Source organism: Gopherus evgoodei, unplaced genomic scaffold (assembly GCF_007399415.2).
Source record: "Gopherus evgoodei ecotype Sinaloan lineage unplaced genomic scaffold, rGopEvg1_v1.p scaffold_37_arrow_ctg1, whole genome shotgun sequence".
Lineage (NCBI taxonomy): Eukaryota > Metazoa > Chordata > Testudines > Testudinidae > Gopherus > Gopherus evgoodei.
Window position 1 is genome coordinate 2,826,480 of NW_022060049.1, and position 21,272 is coordinate 2,847,751.

A 21,272-nucleotide genomic window follows, 5' to 3' on the forward strand; every position below is an offset into this window, starting at 1 on the left:
AGGGAAGGTGGAGGTGCACAAGAAAAGAGGAGTTCTGTGATGGATTCTAGGAGACCTGGGATTCGCCTTTGATTTAGATGAAATTGAATCTCACTAAGACTCCCAATGCTGTTCTCAGATGGATTAAAACAAGCACGTGTCACTCAGGGGACAAGGCACCTCAGGAGCTACAACAGACCCAGATGGATGTGACTTTTGGATTCAGATATTGGAACAGAATAGAGGATCTTTTACCATCTTGGTGCTGGTAGTGACAGTGGACGCTGACAGACTAAAAGTTTGAGTTGTGGAGCTGGGTTTTCTTGTGCCTTTAATCCATCTCCTGTATTCCTCTCTCACCTGAAGAATAAAGGACATGGTCACTACATCATGGAACTAACACCCTCAGGCCAGGCCACTGCTAGGCCCATGAAGTCACTGGGTGGCTGATAATGCACCATGGGCATTACCTGGAGACTGTGGAGACAGTGCACCAGCAAGATGAAGGCTCCCTGCAGGCTGTTGACAATGGTGAATAAATACGCCATGACCATTTTTGCTGAGCCGACTTAGAAGAGACCAAGACTCCATGTGCAGCCCAGAATGAATAGTTGGGCGATGGCTTTAAAAGTCAGTAGCCTGGATAAAGGCAGATGGAGAGATCCCATTATAACGACCCTATGGCGAGTGACTGAGTCGGGAGCTCTGGGCAGTTTGGGGCAAAACATCTAGCACCCGCTATACTGTGACTTAGGGTTACTGTCAAGACGAACACAATGGCAACTTTCACCTATGAATCTGAAATACAATATTGTGCCCAACCATCTTCCTCCCCTACACACACACCTTCCCCTCCTACAGGTGGTTCTTCCAAAGCAAATGTTTCAACCTCTCATTACAGTTTTGTTTCTAATCCCTTCACATCAGGCCCTGGCAACGTGACAATCAAGTGGGAACAGGATATTGGGATCTCAGAAACCCATCTATCTTGTTCCATAAATAGTCAGAGGGGTTGCTACAGAGCAACAGTGAGCCACACTTGCCTTCCTCCTCAATGGATGGCACTTTACCTTGACAGTATCCACAGACCCAGAGAAAAGAGATGAGTTTCCTCCCTAAGTAGCACATGGCCCAGCTCTGAATATAAGGAGAAAGTCTGTGCTGATACAGCACTAGGCACATGCAGTAAGTAACACCATGGCTTTCTGATGCCTCAACATTCTGATCTGGTTCCTAAAATCTTTTTCCCCTCTCATGTCTCCATCCAGCACTCCCAGCTGGCAGCTCTGATCTTGTTCCTTCCAAACAGATTTCATAATGAGCTGCTTTAAAGATCATTTGCATACCACAATCTGAATGTGCCACAGGACTTACTGCAAGAGCCTCACTGATCAAGCAGCCTCTTCTGTCCCATTACTTCCATTGACTTCAGCGGGCTTTGGAACAGACTGCGACTGTCATCTCAATATCTATCCAGGGACCAACATGATGCATATGGCAGAAAAGTTTGTCCCACGATGATCCTTTACTGACATAGACCTCTCCTCTCTCCTGACTTGACCCTTCAGTTGCCATCCTGGCTGTACTGTGTCTAATTTAAGGTCCAATACACCATACTCTTATTCATGCAAATTGTCCTTCTTAGAGTGCTTGCTCATATCAATTCCAATTAGGTGTGCGCACACCGCATGCACAATCGTTGGAAGTTTTTTACCCTAGTAACACTCCGTGGGTCGGCTGTGGTGCCCCCTGGAGCGGCACCCGTATGGTGCCGGATATATGTCCCTGGCGACCCAGCACCCCCTCCGTTTCTTCTTACCGCCCATGATGCTTATTGGAACTGTGGAACACAGCATAGCTGATCTAGGCCACACAAGAGATAACCCTGCACATCAACATACAGGAACTGAGAGCAGTACGCCTGGCGTCAGGTGTTCCGCGAACACCTTCAGGGCCGTTGTGTTGCAGTCTTCACAGACAACACAATGGCTATGTTTTACATCAACAAGCAAGGGGGAGTGTGATCATCCCCCATCTGTCAGGAAACCATTTGCCTGTAGGAATTCTGCATAGCCCACTCAATCGACCTGGTGGTGTCATTTTTCCCGGGAGTCCAACACGCCTTAGCAGATCATCTCAGCAGGTCCTTCCTGGCTCATGAGTGGTCGATTCACCCAGACGTTATCCATTCTGTTTTCCAGAAGTGGGGGTTTCCCCACATTAGACCTTTTCGCCTCTCTCGAGAATTGGAAGGGCCAGGTGTTCTGCTCTCTCCAGGGTGCTCTCTGGGCTCCCTAGTGGATGCCTTCCTGATGCCGTGGAAAGACCATCTGCTCTACACCTTTCCTCCATTCCCATTGGTCCACAATGTCCTTCACAAATTGTGAAAAGACAAGGCCCGCTTAATCTTGATCGCCCTCGTGTAGCCCAGGCAATATTGGTACACCACTCTCCTCGACCTGTCGGTGACCACACCAATTCCACTCCCATTGTGGCCGGACCTGATCACTCAGGAGCATGGCCGACTGTGTCATCTGGACCTGCAATCCCTCCATCTCACAGCATGGATGCTGCATGGCTCACAATCTGAGCTGCGTTGCTCCCGCTTGGTGCAGCACGTACTCTTGGGTAGCAGAAAGTCCTCTACTAGGTCCACATATCTGGCCAAGTAGAAGTGTTTCTCCTGCTGGTGTGCCCTGAACAATACTGCCCCTCTGGATGTGCCAGTACCTACCATCCTAGATTATCTCTTGTCCTTGAAACAGCAAGGCCTTGAAACAGTTTCATCCATCAGAGTACACCTAGCAGCAATTTCAGCCTTCCACCCAGGCAAAAACAGGTGCTCCGTTTTCTCCAATCCCATGGTCAGCAGATTTCTCAAGGGATTGGAACCTCTGTACCCGCAGATTCAGCAGCTGGCCCCTATATGGGACCTCAGCCTGGTCCTATCCAGGCTTATGGGTGCCCCATTCAAGCCAATGGCCACTTGCTCGCTTCTGTACCTTTCCTGGAAAACAGCTTCGAGCCCTCACTTCAGACCCACCATATAAGGTGTTTCATAAGAACAAGGTACAGCTGCGACCATACCCTGCCTTCCTTCCTAAGGTGGTGTCTGCCTTCCATGTCAACCTTCCGGTCTTCTTTCCGAAGCCACACGCTTCTCGAAGAGAGCAACAGCTGCATTCCCTAGACGTTTGCAGGGCCCTCGCCTTTTACATCAAACGAACAAAACCCTTTAGGACGACAACCCAGCTGTTCATCGCGGTGGCACACTGGATGAAGGGCCTCCCAGTCTGCACACAGCACATCTCGTCCTGGATTACATCATGCATCTGTGCGTGCTCTGACTTGGCTGGTGTCCTAGCTACGCACCTTACTGCTCACTCTACGTGGGCTCAAGCTTCGCCCTCCGCCTTCCTGGCTCATGTGACCATACAGGAGATCTGTAGGGCTGCAACTTGGTCATCAGTACATACCTTCGCATCCCACTACGCGATAGTGCAGCAGTCCAGGGGTGATACTGCATTTGGTTCAGTGGTCCTTCACTCCACAACATCTCACTCCGACTCCACCGCCTAGATAAGGCTTGGGAGTCACCTAACTGGAATCGCTGTGAACAAGCACTCGATGAAGAAAAGACGGTTTCTCACCTTTGTAACTGTTGTTCTTCGAGATGTGTTGCTCATATCCATTCCAAACCCGCCCCCTTCCCCTCTGTCAGAGTAGCCGGCAAGAAGGAACTGAGAGGGCGCTGGGTCGGCAGGAGCATATATCCGGAGCCATAAGGGCGACACTCGAGGGGACTCCACAGCCAACCCACCGAGTGTTACTCAGGTAAAAATTCTCTGACGATCATGCACATAGTGCACACACACCTAATTGGAATGGATATGAGCAACACATCTCGAAGAACAACAGTTAAAGGTGAGTAACAGTCTTTTATTTTAACACATGGTCCAATGGACAACAACTATAGGACTCACGAGTAATGGACCCCTGATGTGAGTTAGGGTTTACCAGCTCCTTGGGCAGTGAGGCTGTTACTCTCTCATCAAGCCAAAAGTCCTCAAGATAACCTGGAAACCCTACAGTGGCATGTGCTCAGCTGTATGGTAGCAGCAATCTGTGAGGAATCCCACAGGAATTCCCATACCGGATGCTCACTGGACCCTTCTAGTACAGGAGTGGGAAAACTACAGCCCGTGGACAGGATGCGGCCCACCAGCCCGCAGGATTGCCACCCACGTGGCGACACAGGCCTTATGCCACTCTCAGAAGAGGCCGGCAACACCTCCCTGCAGTCCCTGGAGGATGAGGGGGAGGGGGGCAAAGGGCTCTGCAGCTGCAGGGATGTGGTGCCAGCCACTTCTGGAAGTGGCGCAGGGTCAGGGCAAGCAGGCAGGCAGCCTGTCTGAGCCCCACTGTGTACCGCTGCTATCCTGGAGCCACTCCAGGTAAGCAGTGCTGGGCCGGAGCCCGCATCCTAAACCCCTCCTGCACCCCGCACCTCAACCCCGTCCCCGAGTCCCCTTCTACACCCCAACCCCCTGCCCTGAGCCCCCTCCTGCATCCCAACCTCCTGCTGCACCCCTCTTGCACCCCAACCCCCTACCCTGAGCCCCCAACCCCCTGCCCTGAGCTCCCTCGAATACTCAACACCCCCTCCTGCACCCGAGCCCCCTGCTCTGAGCCCCCTCTCACTCCAGACTCCCTCCTGCAGCCAAATCCCCTGCCCCAGCCCTACATTCATGGCCCTGCATGCAATTTCCCCACCCAGATGTGGCCCTCGAGACAAAAAGTTTGCCCACCCCTGTTCTACTAAATGTAGTGCTGTCCTACCTGGTGTCTTTGAGAGTGGACACATCTTCATTAAGGGAGGAGAGTTTGTCTCTCAGGATCCAGAGGGTTACAAGAAAAAATGTTAAATTTATCTGTGGAAACAGCATGAAATATTCCTTGTAACACATGCCAGCCAAGGCCAGTCTCTCTGGCTGAGGCACGGAACAATCCTATGGGATCAGACGACTGCACACCAGTGACTGCTCGTCAAGTTGGGCTATATACCATTCCCTGCCAGACCTTGGTCCCAGGCCCTGCAGGAAACTGTTGGCATAGGCAGGGCTGCAATGCTTCACATGTGATCATACAGCCAGAGGACCACATTCTGCTGTTCTCTGAATCTGGAGGGACTTCACTGATTCCAATGGGGTCTGCAGTTATTCCAGATTTAGAGCCATGTGATTTGGCCCAAAGCTTCTAGATCCTGTCTATAGAGTGTTCCCTTCAATTCTGAGGCTGAAATTAATTCTTAACCTGCTGCCTGAGATGGAGAGGAATCTGCAAGGACATTTGCTACCTTTAGCTCCAAGGCCGGCTTTAGGACGTGCAGGGCCCAATTTGAAAATTTTCAGCTGGGCCCCAGCAGGGATGACTTAAAAAAAAACATGTAAAAAAAGGCTTTCATTTCTTAGCAACCGATTCCCTAAAAAAAGCTCTCATTTAAGAGATGTGCCACAATATGTATTTTTTGTACCAATAGGGTTACCATACATCCGTATTTACCCAGACATATCTGTATTTTCCCAGACATATCAGATTTTTTGGTACTTAAATTGCCATCTGGGAGGAATTTTTAAACTTTAAAAATTCCTCCCAGATGGCAATTTAAGTACCAAAAAATCTGATATGTCTGGGAAAATACAGATATATGTTAACCTGACCTAAAGTTCTTTTTTAAAAAGATGGGCCTGAACTAGAAAGGATCTCCAATTCACATGTGTGGGTCCCTGCCACTCCTTGGGGGTGTGCTGGGGTGACCAGATGTCTCAATTTTATAGGGACAGTCCCAATTTTTTGGTCTTTTTCTTATATAGAATCCTATTACCCTCCACCCCCATCCCAATTTGTCACATTTGCTGTCTGGTCACCCTAGGATGTGCACATGTGTGGGTTCCAGCTGCTCCCTGCCCCCCTCATTGAAGCAGGGTTACTGCCTTGGGAACTGCAGGGCACCAGTGGACATGGGGCTGGCTGGAGGAAGGGCAGAGGCTGACTGGAGGTAGAGTCTGGCTGCAGGCAGGAAAAGGAATGCGGGGCTGGCTGGCGACAGAGGGGTGTGGGGTGAGCTGGCTGGCTTCAGGCAGGGCCACAGGGGTTGGCAGGGCTGGAGACAGAGGAGTGCAGGACTGGCTGGCTTCAGGCAGGGGGGTGCAGCAGGGGTTGGCTGGAAACAGGGCAGGGGGCACGGGGTTGGTGCAGGCAGGGCAGAGGGTGCAGGGCTAGTACGGGAAGGGCAGGAGGTGTGGCAGGGGCTGGCTGGAGACAGGGCAGGGGATGGGGGGCTGGTGCAGGCAGGGGGTGCAGCAGGGGCTGGCTGCAGGCAGAAGGTGCGGCAGAGGCAGCTGGAGCCCTGGCCCTTTAAATAGCCCCCAGAGTCCCTGCTGGGAGCCCCAGGCCCTTTAAATTGCCCCCTGGGGAAGCCGTGCCGGTACAGTGCACAAGCTCTTGCCGGTATACCGTACTGGGGCTTGAGCATGGGGCCCTCTTGAGGTGGGGCCCGATTCAGGGGAATTGGTTGAATCGGCCTAAAGCCGGCCCTGTTTATCTCTTGCAACAAAGTACCGTTCCATCCTCAAACTCCCGACGCTGCAGCCACCTTCCCTTCCCCCATCACTTGGGTTATTTACCAGCCAGGCCAGACAAGGCAAGAGACAAAACTATCCTCATTCCGGCAGAGATTCCACTTGCTTCCATGGCAGCATTGCATGAGTAATGACATATTATAATTAATCATAGCATGGTAGCACCTAGAGGCTCTAATTGAGACTGCACTGGGTTCTGTACTCACACATAGAAAGGGGCAGCCCCTGTTCTGAGCATTTGTTTACAAAATAACTAGGGAAGACTACAGGCGCTGGCTTCCTCTGGGCCCCGGGGTGCTCAACTGCCTGCTCTGCCCCCACCCGACTCCTTCCCCAAGCCACTGCCTCTTCCTGTCCCCGCCCCACCTGTTCCCATGCAGTTCTGCCCCCTCCCCCCCAGCGCCTCCTGCACAGAACAGCTGATTGTGGCAAGCGGGACACACTGGGATGGGCAGGGAGGAGTTGATCAGTGGGCCCGCTGGCAGGCAGGAGGCACTGGGAGATATTAAATTCTCTGGGAGATATTCTTCTCTTGGCTCCACTGGAGTTCACAGGGTTGCAGAGGTGAGAGGAGAATGGGGCCCTGTGGTTCTGTGAGGTACCCACCAGGATTATGGCACAGACTGGGCCCAGGAAGCTCCAATGAAAGCCTCTGTCCAGGCTGAGTCAGCAGCTACAGGCAGGGAGAAAGAAGAAGGTGACTTTAATGGGATTACTGCCCTTTTTCAGCCTCAGGGGCAGAGAGGGGGTGTCACAGGGCAGTTGGCTCTCAAAAGCGAGATGGATCTCAGCCTGCCTGTGACATGGCCAACTCTCTTGCAGGCAGCAGACTAACAGCCCTCCCATCTACCTCGGCATCTCCTGCTTTCAGCCACCACTTCCTCTTCCACCTCCTCAAATGACTCTTTCTGGCAGAAGGGCGCAGTATTGATGGAGGGCCAGACATGCAGCGGATGGACATTGGCCTAGCTGCACTGAAGGAAGTGGAGCTACTCTGATTTACACTAGCTGAGGATCTAGTCTGGGGTGTCTAGAACACACCGCTCCCCTGTTCTAGTGGAGTCACTCACTTTAGAGAGGGGATGCTCAGGGATTTGCTCACAGGAAGAAGGTGCATTTGTTTCCTACCCACCAGCCCCACAAACCCAGCCTGGGACCTGGAATCAAGCTGGGATCTTTCTGGTTTGTTCTTCCTCATCATCAGTGGGGTGAGGAATGTAGATGTCCAACAGGGGACAACTCAACTACAGCGCTCAGGGCAGCTTAGTGTCCCTGGGGATGGGAAGAGTCCCAGGGGGACATTCAGCTCCCAGGCAGGATGAGCAGAGAAATCTAGGTTCAAGTCAGACCTGGAGTGAGCTGGACAACCGCATGGAAGCCACATCCCAGCTCCCCTTTGGGATGGGCGCTGCACGTACTGTTCAGAAGTTCCGTAGCCTTCGTGATTCACCACTGCAGAAATAGCCACCACCAAGGCAGGGAATCTGTAATCGAATGGGTACATGAATCTCTTCTTGAACCGGCTGGCGCTGGTGTAATTCACAACCATCAGGTTCCTGATGGTGAGGAAGAGGTGCAGCCCCTCCAGGAACATCCAGGTGAAGGAGACCAGGAAGAGGTAGTGTAGTAATCCAGCAATGACAGCACACACCACCTGAGGACAGGATGAGACAGAGCTCTGGGACACTGCTTCCGGGAAGGGAAATACTGAATTTGGAGATGGGGGGCTTTTGTGAGGGTCACATAGGGCTTTTTATTAACACATCTCTCAAGTTATGGCGCTCTCGCAGAGATAATATGTTCTTCAGTCTAAGGAGGGCTTGTCTAAGGGCAAGTTGGCTGGTCCTTTCAATCATTCAGAGTCCGGTCTTGTCTTGATCTCCACTCAGAAAAGTGGGTTTCTGGGGGTTGTAATTCCCAAATGAATCATGGAAATTGTTGGATACCGTGAGGAATCCTAGGAAAGGGAGCAGGGACATAAACAAGTTCCCGATCCTCATAACAGGGAGAGACCTGGAGGGTGTAGGTTCTCTTCTCTATATCTGCTTCAGGGTATAGGTGTCTTGCATCTGCCATCAGTGTGGGGACAGAGAGGACAGGCAGGGGACTGTGACCCTGGAAATTGGGGTTCCTTTGTCTGAATGATGAAGGAAGGAGCCCACAAGGAACAGGGAAGGACTGGTTTCACCCATAGAGATTTCTTTTGGAGAGGAGTAAAGAGCATGGAATAAATGTTACCATCCAGCTGAGGATATAAAAAGGTGCTGGGTTGAGGGGAGCTTTAGAAATGCTGACAGAGGATCTGGACATGGCTCAATTTTAAACCAAGAATAAAAGTGAATAACAGACCCGACTGCCAGTGCGGACCACCGCGGTGAGAAAGAGCAGGTCAGCCAGGAAGAGGCAGAGCTGCAGGTGGAGGGAGCTGATGTTGCGGATGGAGCAGCAGAGGAGGAAGGTGAGGATGGCGAGGAGGAGGCACAGAAGGGAGAAGGTCAGTCCCATGTAGGTGATGATGGTCAGTGGGTCACTGTTCTGTAACACCTCAAAAGAAGAATCATCAGTAAGCCCTGTGGCACTATATGGGAAATAAAGGGAAGTAAGGACACCCTGGGGAATTACAGACCAGTCTACTTAACTTCTGTACCCAGAAAGATAATGGAGCAAATAATTAAGCAATCAATTTGCAAACACCTAGACAATAATAAGGTGATAAATAACAGTCAGCATGGATTTGTCAAGAACAAATCATGTCAAACCAACCTGATAGCTTTCTTTGATAGGGTAACAAGCCTTGTGGATAATGGGGAAGCGGTAGATGTGCTATATCTTGACTTTAGTAAGGGGTAGTCTACACTGGCATGTAGGTAAGCATAGCGTAACTTTAACGTGGCTTGTGTAGTCGCGGCAGAGCCTCAGAGAGAGCTCTCCCAGCGCTCAAAAAAACCCACCTCCACAAGAGGTGTAGCTACCTGGTGCACTGTTTACACTGGCACTTTACAGCACTGAAGCTTGCTGTGCTCAGGGGTGTGTTTTTTCACACCCCTGTGCAAGAAAGTTGCAGTGCCATAAATTGCCAGTGTAGACAAGCCCTAAGGCTTTTGGTACTGTCATTCATGACCTTCTCATAAACAAACTAGGAAAATACAACCTAGATGAAGCTACTATAAGGTGGGTGCACAACTGGTTGGAAAATCTTTCCCAGAGATTAGGTGTCAGTAGTTCACAGTCAATCTGGAAGGCATAACAAGTGGGGTCCTGCAGGGATCAGTTTTGGATCTGGTTCTGTTCAATATCTTCATCAATTATTTAGATAATGGCATACAGAGTACACTTATAAAGTTTGCGAATGATACCAAGCTGGAAGGGGTTGCAAGTGCTGTGGAGGATAGGATTAAAATTCAAAATGATCTGGACAAACTGGAGAAACAGGATGAAATTCAATAAGGACAAATGCAAAGTACTTCATTTAGGATAGAACAATCAGTTGCACACATACAAACTGGGAAATGACTGCCTAGGAAGGAGTACTGTGGAAAGGGGTCTGGGGGTCATAGTGGATCCAGGGTCGTCCTTAGGACCATGGGGCCATACGCCGTATTATTAAACTGGTGATCCTATGCCCAACGGCAGCCTGGGGGGCGAGGAGAAAGGGACGAGACAGTATGGATACCAAGCCACCCAGACTGCCTCAATGTGGCAGAGTCACAGTTCCCCACAGAGACCTCCATACTCTCTCCTTCATGCAGAATGTGCATGTGATGTTGCACTCCATAATGTTTTATGAAAATATGCTTATGAGTGTATAAATGATGCAACTGAATTATGCTTTATGCAAAAGGTCTCTTGTAAGGTATCATTACAAAGCTTATGATCCACTGAGTATGTTCATCCCATTTGTTTGCATGTAATATTTCTATGTTTGGAGGTAGGCAAATACAATATAAACTTGTATTACTGATGTTAAGTGGAAGCCATTAAGGGTGCTTCAGAATCAATCACCTGTAAATAGCTCCCCATTTACATTTACTTGCAAACATTCCGGGGTACATGCAGGCCAGCCCTGGAAGAATTGAGTCTCACACGACATGTGACCATGTCACATGATACTGAAATCCATCTGGTACTTCCCCATTTAGAAAGAGGGGTGGAGACTCAGAGAGACAAAGGATTCCCGCCTTGTGCCAAAGCTATAAAAGGGAGTGGAGCAGAACAAGGGGATCCCAGTTATGAGAAAGCCCTGACTTTTCACCTAAAATGCCTGCTGGAACTAACAAGGACTGTACCAGGAAAAAGGACTGGGCCCAGACTAGGAAGGAGTCCAGTCTGTGAAAGAAGCTTATTGGAACATCTCTGAGAGTAAGATTTTACCTGTAAACAGTTTCTTAATGTATTAGGCTTAGACGTGTTTTATTTTGCTTGGTAACTTACTTTGTTCTGTCTGGTTTCAGAGTAGTAGCCGAGTTAGTCTGTATCCACAGAAAGAATAGGAGTACTTGTGGCACCTTAGAGACTGACAGATTTCACATTTGGGGACAATGTGTACCTTCAAATCAGTGGCACTACTATGGGTACCCGCATGGCCCTATAGTATGCCAACATTTTTATGGCTGACTTAGAACAATGCTTCCTCAGCTCTCGTCCCCTAACACCCCCACTCTACTTGCGCTACATTGATGACATCTTCATCTGGACCCATGGAAAAGGAGTCCTTGAGGAATTCCATCATAATTTCAACAATTTCCACCCCACCATCAACCTCAGCCTGGACCAGTCCACACAAGAGATCCACTTCCTGGACACTACAGTACTAATAAACAATAGCCACATAAACACCACCGTATACGGGCTCAGAGGTAATCTCGGTAATTCAGGTGACAGTCCCAAGAGGGTCTCTGTGACCAAACCCATCACAGCACAGCACCGGCACATTCATCTCTGTAAATACATCCCCTGCCAAAGGACACTTCAGCACATGCTGGGTGTGCAGGAGCCAACCCGCTCCTACCTGCAGTCTTGGGCTATGGTTGAAGCTGCCACCCTACTCCACCCCAGACCCCACCCTCACTCTGCCCAGGCCCCACCCCTCCCCACTGTCTCCCTCCTCATCCCCTTCCAGCCAAATCCCTGAACCCAAATGAGGCAAATGACATTAGAAAGAAATTGCAGAAGAGTGGCTTTTTCCCAAAAGAAAATGGAGCATGTTTTCCACTGCATGCCAGAAGGTGAAGGCTGGACATGCAGAAGGTACCTAATTAAAAGCATAAAATTTAGGAATAAAAAATGTCAGTCACAGGTATTTTGATATACCCTGAAGTGTGTCAAAGATTTGTTTGTCAGCTCTCCTGCTGAATACAACATTAAATATTATGGAATACATGATGCAGCTCTTCTCTGTTTTACATTTTCTTAATCAATATTTCTAAGATGATTTTATATTTTAAGTACTCTTAAGCCTTCATGAAGTAACCCTTCCTGATTACTACATATTTAACTCACTGAAACAAAGACATTATTTTAAATTAATCAGTCACAGACGTTTAGTGTGTTCATAACAATGTTCATTGCTTTTAGAAAAAAGGAACACTAATTTACTTTGTATGATCTCCATAACAGACGTGTTTATGAAATTTCATCAACTTTAAAAAATATATTTCCAAAGATTTTAAGCATATAAAATCCTTAGTTATCTTACTAAGGTACTGATTTTGCTGGAGGATTCTCTTAAAACTAATTTATCAAATAGTCAGAAGTAAAGAAAGGGAAACACATTTGTCCAGCTATCTGGAAGGAAAGGAGCATTGTCCCTTTAAGGACTAGCCTCTCTTCGAGGTGTTGGGGGGGAGAATGTGAAGAGAGAAAGGGATGGACAGAAGGACAGGAAGACTTCGGAAGAAAGTTTTTTGTATTATAGTAATTAAAATTAAAATGTGTATTGTAGATAAGTGGTCTTTTGAAGAATTTATTTAAAAAACTCAATGTCTGTAGATCCAAGCATTTAGAGCTAAAGATGAAGACTCACACTGTGGATCTAAAAATCTCTGCAAGGACTTTTTAGAGATGTGATTTTATAATCTTCAGCAATCTGCTAAGGAAATATTTTAAAGCAAATTTTAAATTAAGGTCCTGTAGACTAACATGTTCCGAGTAAATATTACAGTAATGCACAACTGTTTGTCAGTAAATTCAGAAACTGACAGTATACACCTAGGGTTGGCAAATGCCTGTTAAATTGATTCAATACCACTTGAATGGCCCTTTTGCAGTTTCAGTGTTGTGCTAATAGGTCTGGCAGACTGGAGGCTTTCGCTTTTAAGTTACTAGATCCCCTCAGGAGTAAGAGTCACCAGGCTGCAGCAGCTAGCTGTGGGAGCCTGCAGGAAGGGTCAGAACAGGGGATGAAGAGGGAGAAGAGTGAACATTAAGACGCAGGGGTGCCCCAAATTTTTGGGTGCCTTATGCAGCCATGTTTGTTGCTGCGTATGCCTAAAGACAGCCCTGAGTGGATCACAAACTAAATATGAGTGAACAGTATAACGCTGCTGCAAAAAAAGCAAACATCACTCTGGGATGTATTAGCATGAGTATTGTAAGCAAGACATGAGAAGTAATTCTTCCGCTCTATTCCATGCTGATTAGGCCTCAACTGAAAAATTGTGTCCAGTTCTGGGCACCACATTTCCAGAAAGATGTGGACAAATTAGACAAAGTCCAGAGAAGAGCAACAAAAGTGATTAAAAGTCTAGAAAACGTGATCTATGAGAGAAGATTGAAAATATTGGGTTTTTTAGTGTGGAGAAGAGAAGACAGAGGGGACATGATAATGGTTGTCAAATACATAAAAAGGTTTTTACAAGGAGGAGGGAGAAAAAAATTTCTTAACTTCTGAGGATAGAACAAGAAGCAATGGGCTTAAACTGCAGCAAGGACAGTTTATGTTGGACATTAGGAAAAACTTCCTAACTGTCAGAGTGGTTAAGCACTGGAATAAATTCCCTAGGGAGGTTGTGGAATCTCCATCATTGGGGATTTTTAAGAGCAGGCTGGACAAACATCTGTCAGGGATGGTTTAGATAATACTTAGTCCTGCCTTGAGTGCAGGGGACTGGACTAGATGACTTCTCAAGATCCCTTCCAGTTCTATGATTGTATGGAATATGGTTGACCATTTATATTATGGATGCCAATATTACAAAATTGCAATGAATCTTACAAGATATGCCATGTAAGGTATCAGTCAAAAAGTTATGATTTGCTAAGTATGTATCATCTTTGCATCATGAGTTATAAATATCTGTGATGTATCTGTGCTGTGTTTTTGGGTGATACCCCCAGACAGATTGGCATCAGCACAGTTTAGTCTGTTCGATAGCCCATCAAGAGTAATCAACTATACCAGCATTTCTCAAACTGGGGTCCCCAACAGCACTCCAGGTGGTCCATGAGAGTATTCCAGGAGGTCTGCAGGCCCCACTGACAAAGTCCTCCACCTCCCTCTCAGTGCCTTCTGCCTACTAGGAAACAGCTGGTCAGCAGCATGCAGGAGGCACTGGGAGGGAGTGGGCAGAAAGAGGTAAGGAAGAGGAGGAGCAGGGATGGCATGGGCGCGGGATAGGGTGAGGTGGGGCCTTGGGGGAATGGATGGAATAGGGGTGGGGCCTGGGGCTGAGCAGGGACTTGAGGGTCTGCGAAAAAATTTTAATCAAAATGGGGGTCCTTGGTTTGCTAAAATTTGAGAACCGCTAAGCTATACAATGAACCCACTGCTTTGATCATTTAACTGCTCTCTTCTCTTTCTTTTCATTTATAATAAAACCTTTAGTTTTAGATACTAAAGGATTGGCTGGCAGCGTGGTATTTTGGGTAAGATCCAAACTAATATTGCCCTGGCAATGTGGCTGCCCCTTTGGGGATCAGAAAAATATTTTGTTAAGTGATTAGAATTTTAAGTAACTTCTCACTTTACTGGACCTATCTGCTGATTGGGAACCAAAGACTGGAATGCAATCAAGTGGGCTGTGTGAGTTCTTTTTTTCAGCTTCTCGATAACCAGTGTGGGGGATCCAGAGCACAGATTGTGACTAGTTGGTGATTCTAACTACAGTGTTAACCATCAGTTCTGGGGGAATCTGCTCTCCTTTTTGCAGCCTGCCCTGACCTTGGCATTGTCAGTGTGGGCTACTCTAAACACCTTAGATCACAACCCCAGCCCAGCCCCCTTGACTCTGACCCTTCCTGTATTGCCACAGATTATACCGCGAGGTTCCTACTCAGCGTTCATTCAGCAAAATTCCCACTGATTTTGCCCAAGTCAGGAGCTCAGAGTCCAGCCCTTTGATCTGAGTCTAACAGTGAGATACCTCCACTCCGGTGTGACTGTCATAACATATTCCCAGATTTGGACCTTAGCGCCCAAAATATGGGTGTTAGCATGAAAACCTCCAAGCTTAGTTACCAGCTTGGACCTGGTAAAGCTGCCACCACCCAAAAAATTAGAGTGTTTTGGGGCACTCTGGTCCCTCCAAAAACCTTCCCTGGGGACCCCAATACCCAAATTCCTTGAGTTTCACAACAAAGGGGAATAAACTATTTCCCTTCACCCTCCTCCTTCCCAGGTGTTCCCTCCCTGGGTTCCTGGAGAGATACATAGAAGCAAGCTCTGTGAATCTATACAGAGGGACTCCACCCTCTCCGTTTCCAGTCCTGGAAAACACTAGTACCGAGATATCTAATCTCTCTTCCCCCTTACCCAGAGGGCATGCAAAGTCAGGCTAGTAAATCTAACACAGAGAGATTTTCCCCCTGACTTCTTCCTCCCACCAATTCCCTGGTGAGTTGCAGACTTAATTCCCTGGAATTCCTATTAAAGAAAAACTCCAACAGGTCTAAAAAAGAAAGCTTTATATAAAAAGAAAGAAAAAATACATTAAAATGGTCTCTCTGTATTAAGGTGACAAATACAGGGTCAATTGATTAAAAGAAATATGAATAAACAGCCTTATCCAAAAAGAATCCAATTTAACACATTCCAGCAACTACACATATGTAAATACAAAAGAAAACAATATAAACCTATGGTCTTCCTATCTCTTTGTACTTACAACTGGGAAACAGAAGATTAGAAAGCAGGAGACAGAAAAATCCTCTCATAGCCGAGAGAGACAGACACAAGACAAGAACAAAGGACTCACACACAAACTTCCCTCCACCCAGATTTGAAAAAGTCTTGTTTCCTGATTTGTCCTCTGGTCAGGTGTTTCAGGTTACTCCTTTCCAGGTGAAAGAGACATTAACCCTTAGCTATCTGTTTATGACAGTGACCCATAAGGAGTGCAAAGCTGGAGAGGTGGTCACAGCTGCAGATGGTGTGAGTGCTGTTCATGTGCAGAGCAGTGCAGTCATCCTCAACCCAGGTGCCTTTCCCAGCAATGAATTTCCAGTGAACACAGTGAGTCTCTTCCTTCTCTTTCTTTGCCTGGAAACAAAACCACCACTATCATCCTCCTCACTGGATCACGGGGAGAACACTGTTTCTTTTGTCACACATCTCTAATAGACCATCATAAACCTGAAATCACCAACGGCTTCATGGTTCTCTTTAGAGACTAACAAATGTATCTGAGCATAAGCTTTCATGGACTACAGCCCACTTCTTTGGATGCATAGATTGGAACATATAGTGAGGATATATATATATATATATATATATATACATACAGACAGCATGAAAAGATGGGAGTTGTCTGTTGGTAAGACAACTCTCACCTTTTCATGCTCTCTGTATGTGTATATATATATCCTCACTATATGTTCCATTCTATGCATCCAGTGAAGTGGGTTTTAGCCCACGAAAGCTTATGCATAGATACATTTGTTAGTCTCTAAGGTGCCACAAGTACTCCTGTTCTTTTTATGGATACAGACTAACATGGCTGCTACTCTGAAACCCATGGTTCTCTTTGTGCTGCCTGTAACAGCCATTTGGGACTTCCCATTGGCAGTGGAAATACAAGCAAGATCCTCCAACTCCAATAGCACAAACCCCTGAGAACAGAGCTAAAGTGGTAATTCCCTTAACTCTGAGCACTGTAGGGTCTATGACACACAATTGTGCAGTTCTGATTTGAGCCATTAAAAGGCATTCACACACCCACCCACAAATACCCACATTCACTCTAGCAAGATCATTACTTTATCAAAGTACTTTATCACCCATCTCATGCTGTTTTCCTGAAGTCTGCTATCTATAGGGCAGAGGTCTCCAAACTGTGGGGTGCGCTCCCCTACGGAGACACAGAGGAACCTTTGGAGGGACATGATAGGTCCCAGATCAGCCCCCATGAAGGGCAGGGAGGGAGCACCAGCCAGCCCCTCCCCACCCTGAGCTCTGCTCTGGTCCCACCAGTAGCCACATACCTGACTTCCAACCGCATGTCTGGCTCCATCCCCAGCCTCAGCATGGTTCCACTCCCAGCCCCTTGCAGCTCCACTCCTGGCCCAGGCTGGGGGCAGGGGTGGGGCTGGAAGTGGAGCCGCACCTGGCCATGGGCTTGGCTTTTGGCCCACACCACAGCCCGACTGATGCTCTACTCCCAACCCCAGCCTCACCCCCCGGCCATGGCTCTGACCCTGCTCCCATCCCCAGACCCAGACTCAGCCCCATTACTCCAGTCCATGTCCTTCCCCACTGACCTGAGCAACGGCCCCGCTCTCGGCCCTGGCTCAAGGGGAGAGTCGGGAATGGGGTAAAGGAGGGGATGCAACCCTCAAAATTTTGGGGACCACTGCTGTAGGGAGTTGTGTTCCAATTATTCCTGCTCTAAAGGGTAAGTCAGGCACAGCTGTTACTCCTGAGCATTTTACATGATGAATCATAACCCAATCAGGCCTGGTGTGAACCTTATGTAATGTCCAAAACAGCTCCCGTGTCAGGACTGAAGAAGCTCCCTCTGTTTCTCAGCTAACTGTGGCTCAGTCCAGAAAGGCAACAGAACTCAAATGCCCTGCAGGAGATGCACCTTTTAAGTGACCAGCTGGAGCCCCGGGCACAGAGCAAAGTAAAAGGATCAACACTTACCTGTCTATGGCGCAGGGTGAAGTTCACAGGTTTGGAGATGTTCCTGGGTCTCCCCACTCACTACCCTGGAATTCAGGTGAAAATTCCTCAATTTCTCATCAGTTGTTAGATCTTCCTCGTTGAGAAATCTCTTGTTAATGATGGAGCCCAGGATGGAGTAGGAAATAAAAGCAACAGCTACAGAAGCTGAAAACATGAAATGATGCCTCATCATAGAGACAGGGACACTGAGACAAAGAAAGAGCAAGCCAGGTGCCAAAGGTCACAGCGAGTTTGCGGCAGAGCCAGGAAAAGAACCCAGGAGTCCTGGCTAGCAGTTTGAGCTATAACCACTAAAGTATGTTGCCTCCTCCCTCTTCTTCCACAGAAGCCCTTCTGTGCTGGAAACATCTGGCGTTCACTATGGGAGTGTGATTCCTGAAGTGCACTAACATACATTAAAGTACACTAGGGAACCTTTAGTGCACACTAGTAGGGTCTATACTGACCTATTAATGCACAGTACATTAGTGTGCTTTAGAAATCATACCCCGTACTGCACATTATCCAGCTAGGTAGACAGCCCTAGGTGAAAGGCACTGAGGTGAAGCCACAGTTTTTCTTGGTTAGGAGAGGTAGAGGGGTTGGTTAGTGAGGAGTTTTCCCTGATGATAAAGAATTAAGAACCAGTCCCAATTAGGTCATACTGGCCTGAAAATTGGACTAAAATTGGTAAATATTATCCTGGTTCCATTCCAGGAAGTCATACAAGTCAACTTGAGGCCTAGCTGGGCTCATCATTAGGACATCATGTGCTGGGCTAATGGATCTCTGATCTTTCCATTCTCTGGACCAATTTATATGCCTATCAAAGCTTCTCTCTCCTTCCTGCCCCTCCCATTGCTCGGTTTTCATGCTGAGGGACAAACAGGAATGAAGGGCTCTGCAGAGCTCAATGGCCTGAGAAACACTGACTCAGCCAACAAGGTCCACACTAGTGTCAGGATAACAGAGGTGAGCAAGCCAGCCTGGGACAAGGAGAAAGGGAGAACTAGGGCTGGGGTTTGGTGTCTAGTTAAAGAGGGGAGTGCCTGGGAAGCACCAGGATGGTACCTTCTGTGCGTGCTCTGGTGACCGTATTGCACCGAATGTCCATTGTCTTCTCCTGAGCTCTCAGCCTGAAGACCTCATCACAGGAATCTGCAGCTGGGATGAGGAGCGTCTTGATAGCTGGGAGGAAAATGGCAAAGCCTCTTGCTGCAAGGGCAAGGCAAGTTTGGAGCGCCACTCTCTCTGAATCCCACCAGCCCCTCCCCCTTTCTCCTCACCTCCATTTCTCTGTGCTTCCCTGAGCCCCTCTGGCTGACCTCCTATGATCCATCATCCCTGTGTCTCCATGAAGATGTCACTGTGCCAAGAGGCAGAAGGCAGCTTCTCCCTGCTGCCTCAGCTCTGCGCTTTAGCAGGGGAAGCAGCAAGAAGGGGTATTGCTGGGACAGGGAGCGAAAGGAGGAAACAATGGCAGCTGCCTGTAGTGACAGGAGATTGGCATTGCTTTTAAAATCCTCTCAGGCAGCTGTTATTGCTGCAAAGCCCCAGGGCTGGGTTTATGGCTGGTGGGTAGCATAGGCCGGGGAAGGTTGTGCCTCCCCAAACAGCCTTGTGTGGCCCCACCCATGCTCTGCCCCCAGATCCCCTCCTGCCTACTTCCAGTTCCCTTCCCGCTCTACTATGGCTGAGAGGCTGGGCAGGCAGGCTGGGACTGGTGCTAACAAGGCGCTAGAGATGCTCTGGCTTCCTGGTACTCCAGGGCTGAGGGTGCTCCTGTTGTGCTGCCTGCCTGGCACTCCGGGGTTGGGGTAGCATGGAGGGCCGGGTGGGCACAGGTTGCTCTGGGCTCCAGTGGAAGAAGGGGTAGAAGAGGAGGGGCAGGGCCTTGGGCACAGAGGGAGAGGATGGGGGCTAGTCTCTTGTAATGGTTAGCCTCTCTCAATGGCTCCTTCACCTGCCACCTATGGCTGGGTTATAAACACAAAGAGAGCGACAACATGGCAATGTGGGAGCCTCCCATCCTCCTCACCCATAGACTCTGTTGTCACGGTCTGGGTCGTATTCTCCAGAGACTTTAAAGCAGACATCAGTGCAGCCAATTCCACATTCTGAAAAAGGAACGTCACAGCGGAGGCCACTTCCCCCTTGCTCTCGTTGCCACCAGGATGGAGCTATTCAGAAAGGAACCAAAGGGGCAAGCAACTTCCTGGGATTGAGAAAGGAAACACCCTGAGAAGGAGAGAGGATTTCAGTGGTTCATGAGACACATTCTTCAGACTACCAGGGGAACAATGACCCTCTTAGGGACATACGGGTTCATAGTGACCTTCCCAACTCAGAGGGATTATAGCATTCTCAAAAAGGGAGCCCTTTACAGAACGAGTGAGGCTACTGAGACTTGCTCAGGACTCTATAGTAAGCTGAAACCAGGGTAGAGCTAACACCCTGTGTTATTCACTCCTCATCCCTGGTCCCTTCAGTGTGCGTGCCAGAGAACATTGCAGCAAATCAGCAGGCATCTAGGTTCTCTCTGTGTTGTCCCCAGAAGGAATTTGGATCTTCCTAGGACCAGTGGGGACAGAACCCAGATCCCCTGCCACTTAAGCTAGAGAGCATGCACATGCACGCACATACACCCCCCTTTTCTGAAGAGCAGCCACAATTCCCCCCAAAGTGAGACTGCTATTCCACTGCTCAGGGCATTTGCGCATAGAGCACCCACACACAAGGGGGCAGAACTTCTCACCTTTAGCGATACTGCTCTGTCCTGTGCACACATGGTCTCCAAATTCACCAAGGTTGAATTCATGAAGGAGCAAAATTCACTGTTGCTGCCCTGCAGAACAATCAGAGGAAATGGGTTATTTCTGCAAGCATGAAAATGCCATCCAAAATTAAGGTTAATGGTTCCATAGAGTGATCTTGCTTTGACCTACTGCTGGTTGGCCGTCCCACTGGAATGCCTACAGATTATGACATGTGAAGGCTAAGTGTGGTGAAGCCCACAGACACGCTGATATTTCACATAGTATTGAAGCTTTTATGTATATTGATGACTTTCTTCTTCCCTTCCTCACAGGAGCCTTGTAAGGATTATTATATCCTCCTTCTACAAGTGGGAAACGGATGCACAGAGTGACTGAGCAAATTGCCCAAAGTCACACAGTGAGTCTAGGGCAGAGATGGGAACCGAACTCTGACCTCCTGTATCTCTGGCTGATGCCTTAACTGCAGAACTCTGATGTACAGTGGGGGTGTCACACACCTAAGCATGATACGGTCGAGTTTTCAAAAGCAGTTTCTCTTGGACTGATTCTGTGAAGTCAGAGGTAAACCCTGGATAAGCAGAGAATCCTCAGGCTCAAAGGCTCAAAGTTTTCTGTGTACTCTTTGTGAAAACCCTCAAAGCCCAAATAAACCCCTTCCACATACCTGCAGAAAGACATCTTTGCACATCTCCAATGGCTCTTTTATCAGTAAAGTCTCAGTCTGGAATTTAAAGGTAACATCTAGCAACAGAAAGAGAGGCAGGACAATTACATCAA

General features: G+C 48.3%; 1 pseudogene; it reads right to left on the bottom strand.

Moving 5' to 3' along the window:
- LOC115642032 overlaps nt 1-21,272 on the bottom strand; it is a 28,169-nt pseudogene that overhangs the window by 1,192 nt on the left and 5,705 nt on the right.